Source organism: Arachis ipaensis, chromosome B4 (genome assembly GCF_059453495.1).
Source record: "Arachis ipaensis isolate K30076 ecotype BB chromosome B4, ASM5945349v1, whole genome shotgun sequence".
Lineage (NCBI taxonomy): Eukaryota > Viridiplantae > Streptophyta > Magnoliopsida > Fabales > Fabaceae > Arachis > Arachis ipaensis.
The window spans coordinates 89697305-89709462 of record NC_142439.1 but is presented as its reverse complement, the minus strand read 5'-3'; the positions used below and the strand labels follow the sequence as shown (position 1 = coordinate 89709462).

Genomic DNA, 12158 nt, shown 5'->3' with positions numbered 1-12158 from the left:
CCGAGTCAAGGCTCTTTTATGCATACTTAGCATTTTTACTAGTTTTTAAATTCTCAATTTTGATCATTCCTTAGTTCTTTTATTTCTTAAGTTCTTTTAATCTTTAGTTCTTTGATTGCAAAACCCATTTTCCCTCACAACCGAAAGCGTGACATTTCAATTGCATTCCTAGAGAGAACGACCCGAGGTTGAATTACTCTCAGTCTCGGTTATTTATATTTTGAATTTGAAAACTAAACTTTGATTGAGGATTATTTGTTGGTCTAGACTATGCTTTCAATGAGGTGACTCTATTTTATGAAATTCTAGACTGACAATAGTTCTCACATCAGCTTACATTCAGAAATCCAAAATCCTTTTTAAAAGGGAAATCAATTAATTATTCAAAATCCAAAGCCTTTTTCCTTTCTTATAAATTCTTAAAAGTTTTTTCAAGACAGTATGAATGACCAACCTGTTTCAAGCATAGGTTTACTAAGTCTATGCAAAACCAGTTTGATTTTTCATACTTTACTAAACCATAACACAAACCAATCATGGACTCCGGCCTATCACATAAGCAATTAAGGCCTCAGGCCCAAACAACTCAACTAACCTCCAATTCACCACAATCCAGCCAATTTCAGTCACAAACACAATCAAAGCAGTTACATCAAGTATAACAATTAGCATTTAAACATAATTATTCACATAGGTAAATCAATTACAATTTGCACACCCAAATAATGTCACACAGATGCGTATGATGAATGCCTATCCTATTGGCTGTGATATCACATTATCGGCTCAACTGCCAACCCAACACATTCCCATGGGAATGTCTCTTCCAGTCACATTTATAAATGGGAACCCCCAATGATATAGTGCCCGGCTTACTTTTCCTAAGATATAGTGCTCGGCCACTCTTATGATCGAAAGTATGTGAGCGGCACTTCTACCACAGCCCTCATACTTCAGAGTAAGAGGGACAAACCTCACACATTCAGAAATCATCCGTTTAACAAAACCATCACTTTAAAGTATATCGCTTGATGCTATTCCCATTCTCTGTAAGGGACGAGCTAAGCAGTGACTTGAAACACAACCAAAGGAGAGAATAGGGATGACTTGGTCAATAAGTTCTTAACCAAATTTTTTTACCATAGAGGTTGACAAAGTTGAGACATGATATCCAAACTTTCACTCAGAAAGATGGAAAATATGTTTATGAAGCTTGGGAAAGGTACAAAGAATTATTGAAAAATTGCCCCCAAGATATATTTTCTAATTGTGTGCAACTACAAATATTCTATCATTGGCTCACCCCCGCTTCTAGCACTTTATTGGACTCCTCAACTAGAGGATCCATGCATATGAAAACCACTGAAGAAGCCTTGGATTTGATTAAGATTGTGGCTAAAAATCAATATTTTTTCTCATCTAAAAGAACAATAAAGAGATGTGTGATGGAGTTAGATACTTTGGACACTCTTTTGGAACAAAACAAGGCTATGTCTCAACAAATAAGTGCAATTACCAAGCAACTAGGACATTTACAAGTTTCTGCAATAGGAACCCAAGGCCACACCTATGAGGGTCATCAAAGTGAAAATTCAAGGCCTTTCAATCAAGATCATCCCTTTATTGAGCAAGTTAATTACACGAAAATTCCTCTAGACTACACAATGACCCTTTTTCTAAAACCTACAACCCTAGATGGAGGAACCCACCTAACTTTGGTTGGAAAAATCAAAATCAAATAACCAATAACTTTAATACCTTCAACAACCCTCACCCTTCACAAACATCTCCCACACAACCACCACAAAACCCACAAAGGACAACCACTCTAAAAATGACTTAGAAAAACTCACCCAATATGCATCCGTACTTATCTCTTAGCACTAATTTCATGGAAGAAACCTCCAATTTTATGCAAGAAACCAAAGCAACTATTAAGAACCAAAAGGCCTCCATCAAGAATCTAGAAGTGCAAGTAGGTCAACTTGCAAAGTGATTTTTTGAAAAACCCACAAATGCTTTTACCAGTGATACGATTCAAAATCTAAGAGAAGAGTGCAAAGCTATTAATTTGAGAAGTGGAAAAGTGGCAGAAAAAGAAGCCATAGAGGATGCCAACAACAAGCAATCCAAAGAAGCCATGGAGAACTCTATTTCACACGATGCACAAGCCACTGATTCTCCAATTCAAGCTCATAAAGGAAAAGCACCAGAGAAGGTAAAAGTGAAAGAGTATAAGCCCAAACTCCAATTCCCTTAAAGGTTTCAAAAGGTGAAAAAGGACAAGCAATTCTCCAAGTTCTTAGAAGTTTTTCAAAAATTGCAAATCAATATCTCTTTTGTTGAGGCCTTCGAACAAATGCCTCTTTATGCCAAATTTATGAAGGAGTTGATAGCAAAAAAGAGGAATTGGAGAGAGGATGAAACAATGGTTCTGACAAAAGAACGTAGTACAATAATTCAAAAGAATTTGTCCCAAAAATTGAAAGATCGTGGGAGCTTTGTAATTTCATGCACTATTGGTGAAATCACTATAAAAAGACCTCTTTGTGATTTGGGAGCTATCATTAATTTAATGCCTCTTTCTTTGATGAAAAAATTGCATATTGAAGAAGTCAAACCAATACGAATCTCTCTCCAATTAGCTGACCGTTCTATTAAATTGCCACATGGAGTAATTGAAAATGAGTTAGTGAAAGTGGGAATTCATATTCCCTGCTGAATTTGTTATTCTTGAAGAGGAGGATGCAAACGCCTCCATAATTTTGGAGAGGACTTCACCACTGGGAGAGCTTTAATTAATGTGCAAAAAGAAAAGCTCACTTTAAAAGTCCATGATGAGCACATTGTGCTCAATGTCTTCAAGGCCATGCAACATCCTAGTGACTCAGAGGATTGTATGAAGATTGACTTAATTGATCTTTTGGTGTGAGAAGTCTTAGAAGAGAAAGAGATAAACACTTCCCTGGAGGAGGAGGGGCCACAAAATGAAGCTACTTTAGCCCTTGACAAGGAGGAGGGGCCACCCAAACTTGAAATAAAGCCCATGACTCCAACACTCAAATATGCCTTTCTTAGTGATGATAATAGTTTTTCAGTAATCATAAGTTCCTCTTTGAACTTGTCTGAGGAAGTTGAATTGCTTAAAGTGCTCAGGAACCATTGACGCGTGAGCATCTTTCCTATATTTTCTTAGGAATTTAGATCTGTATTTATGGAGTTTTTATTCGATTTTGATGTTATAGACCTGTTTGGACACTACTTTGAGTTGCTCTATTGTTTTCATTATTTTAGGTGAAGTTTAGACGAGTTTTACAGAGTTCATCCAGAAGAAAAAGGAAGAAATTTGATGCTGCCAAGTTAGCGCTAAACGCCACTGCCTGGCATTTACTGCCACAAGCCTAGAAGTTCGTGCAAGCTCTATATTCAGCTGAAGCCAAACACCACGACTTGGCGTTTAGCACCAGGAGCTTCGTAAAGTGTGCCCAGGATGTATGCTAGTGGCGCTAAACGCCATTACCTTTAGTGCCCGGAGTCCAAAATTGCCAAGGAAGCTCTCTGTCTAGCGGCGCTAAACGCCACTGCCCGGCGTTTAACGCCAATAGTGCGTCTTCAACTTACATGGAAGGCTTAGTTTAGCTTTTAGTTTTTAATTTTATTTAAAATAAAACAAAATATTTTAGGGTTTTTTAATTTGAATTTCAAATCAATTAGGATTAGATATAAAAGGAGAAAAGATTTAGCCCTTCGGGCTCTCTTCTCCTCTTGTCCCTTATTCTGCACTTTCATACTTTTTGCTTTATGTTTCTCTCTGAGTTATGAGCAACTAAACATCTACTGTTAAGGTTAAGAGCTCTGTTTATTTTGATGGATTAATATTATTGTCATTCTACTCTTAATTAATGCATTGGTTTAAATTCAAGGATTGCTTTCATTTTTCATCCTAGGGATTAGAGTATATTGGAAGATAACTCTTTTCTAATTGAGTTCTTGTTAAATCTTGAAAAAGTTAAATCACTTGAACAATATTTTGAAATCAATTCCTCATAACCCTCTAACTACTTGGACTTAATGTGATACGTGACATATGATCATCTTATCTTTGAGTATTTAGGGTTTGTGTGGCTTATAAACTAGAATTGGACTTAATCCTCTAATTAAAATTAAGTGATGACAAAGGAATTGGCAATTGACTAGGTTAGAGGAGATTAAATTACTAAGAAATTAGGGTTTAATCAATTAAAGTTTGCCATGAATCGAACCAATTCATGATTAAAGTAGTTGGTAAGAATTATTAATTCAAAAAATTAATCATCTCCAAAGCCTTAACTGTTTTCTCATACTTTTTACCAACCATTCATTACTTGCTTTTTGAATACTCTAATTCACTGTTTTATGATACTTAGAACACAAAATACTCAATTTAGCTTGTCTAACTAGCCTAATCACTCAACTATTGTTGCTCTATCCATTAATCCTCGTGGGATAGATACTCACTCACCTGAGTTTATCAATTGATACGACCCGGTGCACTTGTCGGTAAGTTATGGATTTTAAATTCTGCACCAAGTTTTTGGCGACATTGCCAGGGATTAATTGTGATTGACAACTACTCGTTGTTTGATTGCCTAGATTAGACGTTTTCTTGCTTTAATTTGCTTAATTTTTCCCCTTTAATTTTCAAATTCTTTTTCTTGAATTTTTCATTGGTTTTGTTTATTTTACTTTCATTCTTTTCTCTTTTTAATTTTTAATTTTGCTTTAAATTTATTCTTTATTTTCAAAAATATTGACTTCTTTTATTTAGTTTATTTTATTTTAATTCTTATACTCAGTTTACCTCACTAGGAACTCTCTTCACTCTGACATAGAGATTCCCACTTTTTCTTGTTCTCTATTTATTTATGAGTAAGAACAGGGACAAAGAACCTCTTCTTAACTTTGATCCTGATATTGAAAGGACCGTTAGAAGATGCCAACAACAGGCTAGAGCTTTTAGATCTGCTGAAAGTCTCAGAGACAATTCTAAGGAAGAAGCTGAAGTAATCACTATGGAGCCAAATAACAACAACAATGTTGTTATTCCTAATGCTCCTAATACTCCTGAGCAACCTAAAAGAACTCTAGATTCTTACACTGCTCCAAATCCCACTTTCTATGGCAGTAGCATTATTGTGCACCCTATGAATGCCAACAACTTTGAGTTAAAGCCTCAGCTTATTACTTTGGTGCAACAAGACTGTCAATTTTATGGACTCCCGCGGGAAAATCCAAACTTGTTTATCTCTAATTTTTTACAAATTTGTGATACAGTGAAGACCAACAGAGTTTATCCTGATGTTTACTGGTTGTTGCTCTTTTCGTTTACTGTACGGGACCAAGAAAAGCAGTGGCTTGATACACAGCCCCAGGAGAGCTTGGATACATGGGATAATGTAGTCAGCCGGTTCTTAAACAAATTTTCTCCACCTCAGAGGGTGACCAATCTGACGACTGATGTTTAGACCTTCAGGCAACAAGAGGGTGCGTTTCTCTATGAAACTTGGGAAAGGTACAAGGTTATGCTAAAAAGTGTCCTCCCGACATGTTTCCAGACTTAATATAGTTGCAGATCTTTTATAATGGGATTACTCAGGCCGCCAGGACCTCTTTGGATAATTTTGCAGGAGGATCCCTTCATATGAAGAAAAGCACTGAAGAGGCTCTAGAGTTGATTAAGATAGTTGCTAACAACTACTATCTATACTCTTCTGTGAAAATCACCATGAGGAAAGGAGTCATGGAACTAGATGCTCTGGATACCATTGTTGCTCAGAATAAAGCCATGTCTCAACAGATAAATGCCATTACTCAACACTTGGTTGGATTACAAGTCTCAGCTATTAATAACCAAGATGCTTCTTATGACATGAGTGGGGAATTTTCTCAAGGTGAGAGTTATGATTATGGTCAATTTCCTCCTGAATAGCTTAATTACATGAGCAATATCTCCCGACCTCCCAATAATGATCTGTTTTCCAAGATTTATAATCCGTGGTGGAGGAATCACCCAAATTTTGGATGAAAAAATCAACCACAGAGGCAACCACACTTCAACAACAACAACAACTGTGCTCTGGGTAATTTTAATCAGAATAATCTCAACAGTAACAACCGACATTTTCAATCCTCTCAACCACATCATGTACCCTCCTCTTCTCAGAAATCTTCTGACTTGAAATCTGTAGTTGCAGAACTTGCCAAGAATACTAATAGTTTAATGTAGGAAACCAAAGTATCAATTAGAAACTTGGTGGTTCAGATGGGTCAACTAGCCACACAAGTTGCTGTAATTGATAAGAGGTACACCAATACCTTTCCTAGTAACATAATTCCAAATCAAGAGAAGAATGCAAGGCTATCACCTTGGTAAGTGGATAAGTGGCAGGTACGGAAGCACAGGTTACTGAGAAGCCAGTTGGAAGAGAAGCTCCAAAGAAGGCACAAGCCAAGGAGAAGCACGCACCTAAGAGGCACCCTGATAATCCCTTTCTAGTTGATGTTGAGCAATACTAGGTGAAGTCTCCAATGCCTAAGTATAAGCCCAAAATCCCATATTCCCAAAGGCTTCAAAAGAAAACCAAGGACCGGCAGTTTTCAAAGTTCTTGGAAGTCTTTAGAAAGTTGCAAATTAATATTCCTTTTGCTGAGGTTTTGGAGTAAATGCCTCTCTATGTTAAATTCATGAAGGAGTTACTATCCAAGAAAAGGACCTTAAAGGGAGATGAGACAATGGTCCTGACCAAGGAATGTAGTGCCATGATTCAGAGTAACTTGCCAAGGAAGATACTAGATCCAGGGAGCTTCCAAATTCTATGTACCATTGGGAGCACAACCTTTGAGAAAGTTTTGTATGATCTAAGCACAAGTATCAATTTAATGCCCTTGTCTGTGATGAAAAATTTACAAATCAAAGAGGCACAACCAACAAGGATAGCATTATAAATAACAGACAAATCTCTGAAACATGCACATAGAATAGTGGAGAATCTCTTGGTCAAAGTGGAAAAGCTTTTCCTACTAGCTGACTTTATCATTCTTGACATGGAAGAGGATGACAACGCCTCTATAATCCTAGGAAGATCATTTCGAGCCACTGGGAGAGTTCTAATTGATGTAGAAGAGGGTGAACTAGTGCTTAGAGTGCATGAGGAGCAACTGGTCTTTCATGTCTTTAAAAATATGCATTCATCAAGTGAAAAGTAAATGTGCATGTCTGAGCTTATTGATCCAAACCTTCAAAAATCCCCTGATGATACACAACATGGTCTGCAGCTCAAGCCTCCTCTGGTGACGATCAACGAAATTACTCCTGGCATCAAATCTAAGTTTGGTGTTAGGAGTGCAGCATCAAGAAAGGAAGAGGCCCCTAGAAGAAAGTACTCAGGGTATGGAAAAACAAGAAGATCCCTACTGATGCCATCATACCCACTAGATCAACAGTATTTGCGTGAACCACATTTCGAGTAAAAGGACCGAGGTTCGTACAACCATCTGCTTAGATTAATGACTCTAGATCTTGGACAATCACAATCGTGCAACAAACAAGACATTCTCCTATCCCACTAGACGCCAACGAGTCCACTGGCGCCGGAAAGCAGGTCCTTGGATTCTAGACTTCGGTGCCATAGCCTATCAAACCACTATGGAGGTAGACTATATATTGATTCGAGCAGGAATGATGGAGGTCGAAGGGTTGTAAAGAGTGAGAACTACCGTCATATCCCAATTTACTCACTGTGACTTACTTTTACACCTTTATAGCAGCAGCGAAGAAGAATAAATGAGAAAAGGTGGTGAAGACGAAGAAAAGATATCTGCAATTGGTAAAAATGTCTTGGTGGGATGTGTGCGCGCACGCATGCGTGTTTGTGCGCACACACAAATCAAACCCAGCGTTTTGAATTTTTTAATTTAAATTTTTTTAAACACCACATCTTAGACTCTTCGATTTTGGGTTTCAGAGTTTAAAAAAAATTAAAATACTCTAATCGAATCCACCAATATTTACTCTACAAAAATCCAAATTCTCCAACAAAGAAATCGAACGAACCGATTTTTACTACATCAAATCGGACCAATTGATTTAAAGATATACATTTTTAAAAAAAAATTACTGCCACACCACTAAAAAACACACATCGGTTCCAATATCAATGCATAACACAATGTTGTGTAATATCCAAAAAAAATTAGCCTTATTTTATACTGTACCACGTACACTTTAGCATGACCTATATTCTACTGTGGATTTAATAAAATATTTTATTTTATAGTAATTAATTTTAATATATTTATATTATATACAAATAATAATAATAATAATTATTGATAAAAATAATATAATTAAAAATACTTTAAAATTTTAATAACAATAGCAATGAGAGTTAAAAATAAATAACATTATAATTTTAATATTATTTTTAATAATCCTTACAAATTGCTGATAAAATGATTATTATAAATTATATTTTTTTACAATTATTAAAAAAAAATTGGCAACTACTATTATAATTAGCACTAAAATTTTTTAATGATAGATCATAAAATGACTAAAATCTAAGTTTTATTTTCTAGTAAAATATATTAATATGTATCTACTCTGTTACTGAACTTCTAACTAAACTTACTGCCGGAATTACCAGCTGGCCTAATTATTCTAAATAAGTTCCTCGTTGTCCCTATCACGATCGTATTTAATACATGAAGCAGAGCAATAAATCTGCAAAGCAATAATGTCTTTCACACAAGTGGAAGAGAAACACGTGATGCCATGACTTCTTGTGTTCACACTTCACATGGTTAATTATATAGATGCTAGTAGAGCTCTGATAAAATAAAGAGAGAATATCTTCCATGCTTTCACACCAAGCAGCAAAGAAGCTCATAAGCAAATAAAACGTGGTTCTTTATTTTCAACAGCTAACATTTTACTTGTATACTAGCAAGGAAATTAAGGATATTACGAGTTACTAAAAATATAATAAATGAACATTTTTTAAAACGAAATAGTAACATTGTTAAATATTTAAATTTGAAAAATAAAACTATTTATACTTGTATAAATAACTTCAAAAAAAATCATTAATTAAGATTAAAAAAAACCTTTAAGTTTTTTAAATAGAAAATTTTTTTTGTTAAACTTGTCACAAAATTATTGTTTTCATTGTATGAGAAGTTTTATCTTGTCTTTTCAATATGAGCAGTTCTTTCCATTAAAATATAGACCATGATTGAGATAGAGCCCTTCGTTGTAACTTGTTATAAGGACCATTTCTTCTACAATTTGTTAATATGTTGAAACTTCTTAGAAGATCAACTCTAATACCAATTGAAATGGCTCAATGTGTACGAAAAGGAAGTTGAATAGTACTTAATTCTTTTTATGAAATAAATTCACTTTAAAAGCATATCAAGTCTTTGGATTTGTGAATAGCAAAGTATGTTAAGTAATTTTTAAATACTTCTTATAAAGTTTTTTTACAATTGTTTCTGAAGTTATTAGCTTTTGTAAAATAGTTTGTGAGTTCTTAAATATATCAGTTGTGAAAAACATCTAGAGTATAGAAAAGGCTTAGAAAAGCATTTGAAATAACTTCTAAACAAAGTCCAAGACAAATACATGAAAATAAAGAGATTACGTTTAGAAGATCAACACGGAGATGCATATTGGTTCTGCCGAAATGCCTAAGTCCAATTCTCAAGGAATACAGAGATTTTACTATTTGAATGAGTCCACAAATAGATATTTTTTTTTAAATTTTCTTACACTAAACCTTGGTTCATATTGAATTACACCAATTTAAAAAATTTAGATATTTTTTTTACTAGGTCTTCTTAAAACTAGGAGTAACTCAGATTGGATCAAATATCAATCTAAAAATTTTAGACATTTTTTCTTTTAGCGTTTTCAGGATTAAGAGTGACTCAGATTAGATTAAACATCAATCTAACTAAAAAATTTTTATATTCTTTTTCTAATGCTTCTCAAGGACTAGAAAGCAGTATTGGATCAATTACAATGAGTTTCGAAAGCAAGAGTTTATCTAAAAACTTTTTACATATGGTATAAGATTATGTCTAATGTTATATAATGTGTATGAACTACCTTTGATTCACAAAAATATAATTTGGACTTATATACACTAAAGATGTCTAAATTTCAAAGTGTTTTAAATATTTTTTTGGGTAAAATATACTTTTTGTTTCTAAAAAATTTATAATTTTTTTCAAAAATACTCTTAATGTTTAATTTTATTTAATTTTGTCTCTAATATTTTTAATTTTGTCTTTAATATTTTCGATTTATTTGAAAATTATCTCTAAATGTTTTCAATTTTGTTCCCAATATTTCAGATGGAGTTAACATCCAAAATTAATTAACATCCAAAATTAATTTTAATACAAGCTAAAAACGTTAGGGACAAAATTAAATACAATTAAATGTTAGAAATATTTATAAAAAAAAATCACAAATATTAAGAATATATTTTATCTATTTTTTTCTTAGATGAGAAGAGATTAAAAGCTTTGTCTAAAACGACTTGTAATAAAAATATCTAAAATTTTTAAATTTTTTAATCTGAATTATTGCTCAACAGAAAAAGACTTTAAAAAACAGAAAAAAAAAGGAGAAAAATAAATATTAAATTGATTTAACTGATAAATAGTCAATTCATTAGACTCCTTCCATTTAAAGACTAAAGTGTAACAAAGAAATTATCAATTAAAAATAATTTTTTTTGTATTTTTATAATAAATAAATTATTATGTGTTTGTTTAATCCGTTTAATGAAGTATACATGTGTTTAATTTTATAGATCAGATAAAGTATTAAATTGGTCATTTACGTTTGGACATAATCCTATTTTGGTTCTTAAAATTTAAAGTGTTTTATTTAAATCCAAAAAAAGTTTCACTCAATTTTAACATAGTCCCACTATGTGATCAACTTTAAATAATTAATGGAATATTTTATATGATAGCAGTATAAGAATAAGGTCGATAATTTAAAGAACAAGTAGAAACTGTAAAAACACAAAATCAACCGACATCAATACATTTATTTTAATAAATGATAGACGCGTACTACTACATGCATATCTCCTATAAATTTGGATACTAACCAAATCCAATGTAGTTTATTTCATCCATGTGCTTCTTCGATATTCATTAACAACCTAGAAGTAGCTAAAGACACACATAATAATAGGGTAAACTATCAAATGGCATTCGAAATTCGTATCGTTAACAAAAATAATTTTTAAAAATATTAACAATAAACAAATTTTTAAATGTTGAAAACGTGATAAAAATAATGAATAAATATTATATTTTTTATAGGTAGTAAAAAAAATTTGTATGAATTGTGTATTTAATCCAAATTTTTATAAAGACATTTGAATAACTATTAAAAAATATGTACGAAAATCAAAGTAAAAATCGATATTTAGACTTTTTTTATTTTTCAAAAATATTTGGTCATTTATCATAAAAACTTTTTTAAAAAATCACTTAGTATAAAGTTATCAAATTTAAGAATGAAAAGAATTATTTTTTTAAATAATGTTCGTAAAGAATAATATCAAAACCTGATCTCTAAGTCTTTTTTTTAAATATATTTAATATATAATTATTTTTTTATGTTTTAAAATTTTATGATAATTTATTTATTGTTCATATTTTTTGAAATTATTTTGGTTAGTGACATGAATTTTTGAATATTATTTTGATATCCTAAGATCTTGGGGTGGGTTGTGTTAAGGCTAATTTTTTTAGTTATGGAAATTTTAAATATGTTATACTCAATTATAGAAAAATAATATATTTTTATGGATATAGAAATAAAAAAATTAATTAGAATTCATAAATCGCTTAGAGTCCAATTTAGGATAATAAAAAAAATCTGAGCCTCAGATTTGTGTGAGGTGAAAAATTTTTTTGAGGAATAAGCAAATCAGTAGGTTAATTTTGTGAAAAAAAATTATAAATCATAAATTTGACCCTTAAATTTATATTTTTAAAAAAAATAAAATCACAAATTTAACCCTCAAATTTATAATATCCACACCAAAAAACTTGAATTACAATGCCAAAAATAGGGTTTAGGGTTGTGCTAC

The 12158-nt window shown here is 32.4% G+C and overlaps 1 non-coding gene across 1 annotated transcript; it reads right to left on the bottom strand.

The window, feature by feature from the left end:
- Positions 1-1154: 1154 nt before the first annotated feature.
- LOC148568312 (small nucleolar RNA R71) lies at positions 1155-1261 on the bottom strand. Its single transcript, XR_015882900.1, has one exon. It is a non-coding gene; the product is annotated as a small nucleolar RNA R71 (small nucleolar RNA).
- Positions 1262-12158: the final 10897 nt, after the last annotated feature.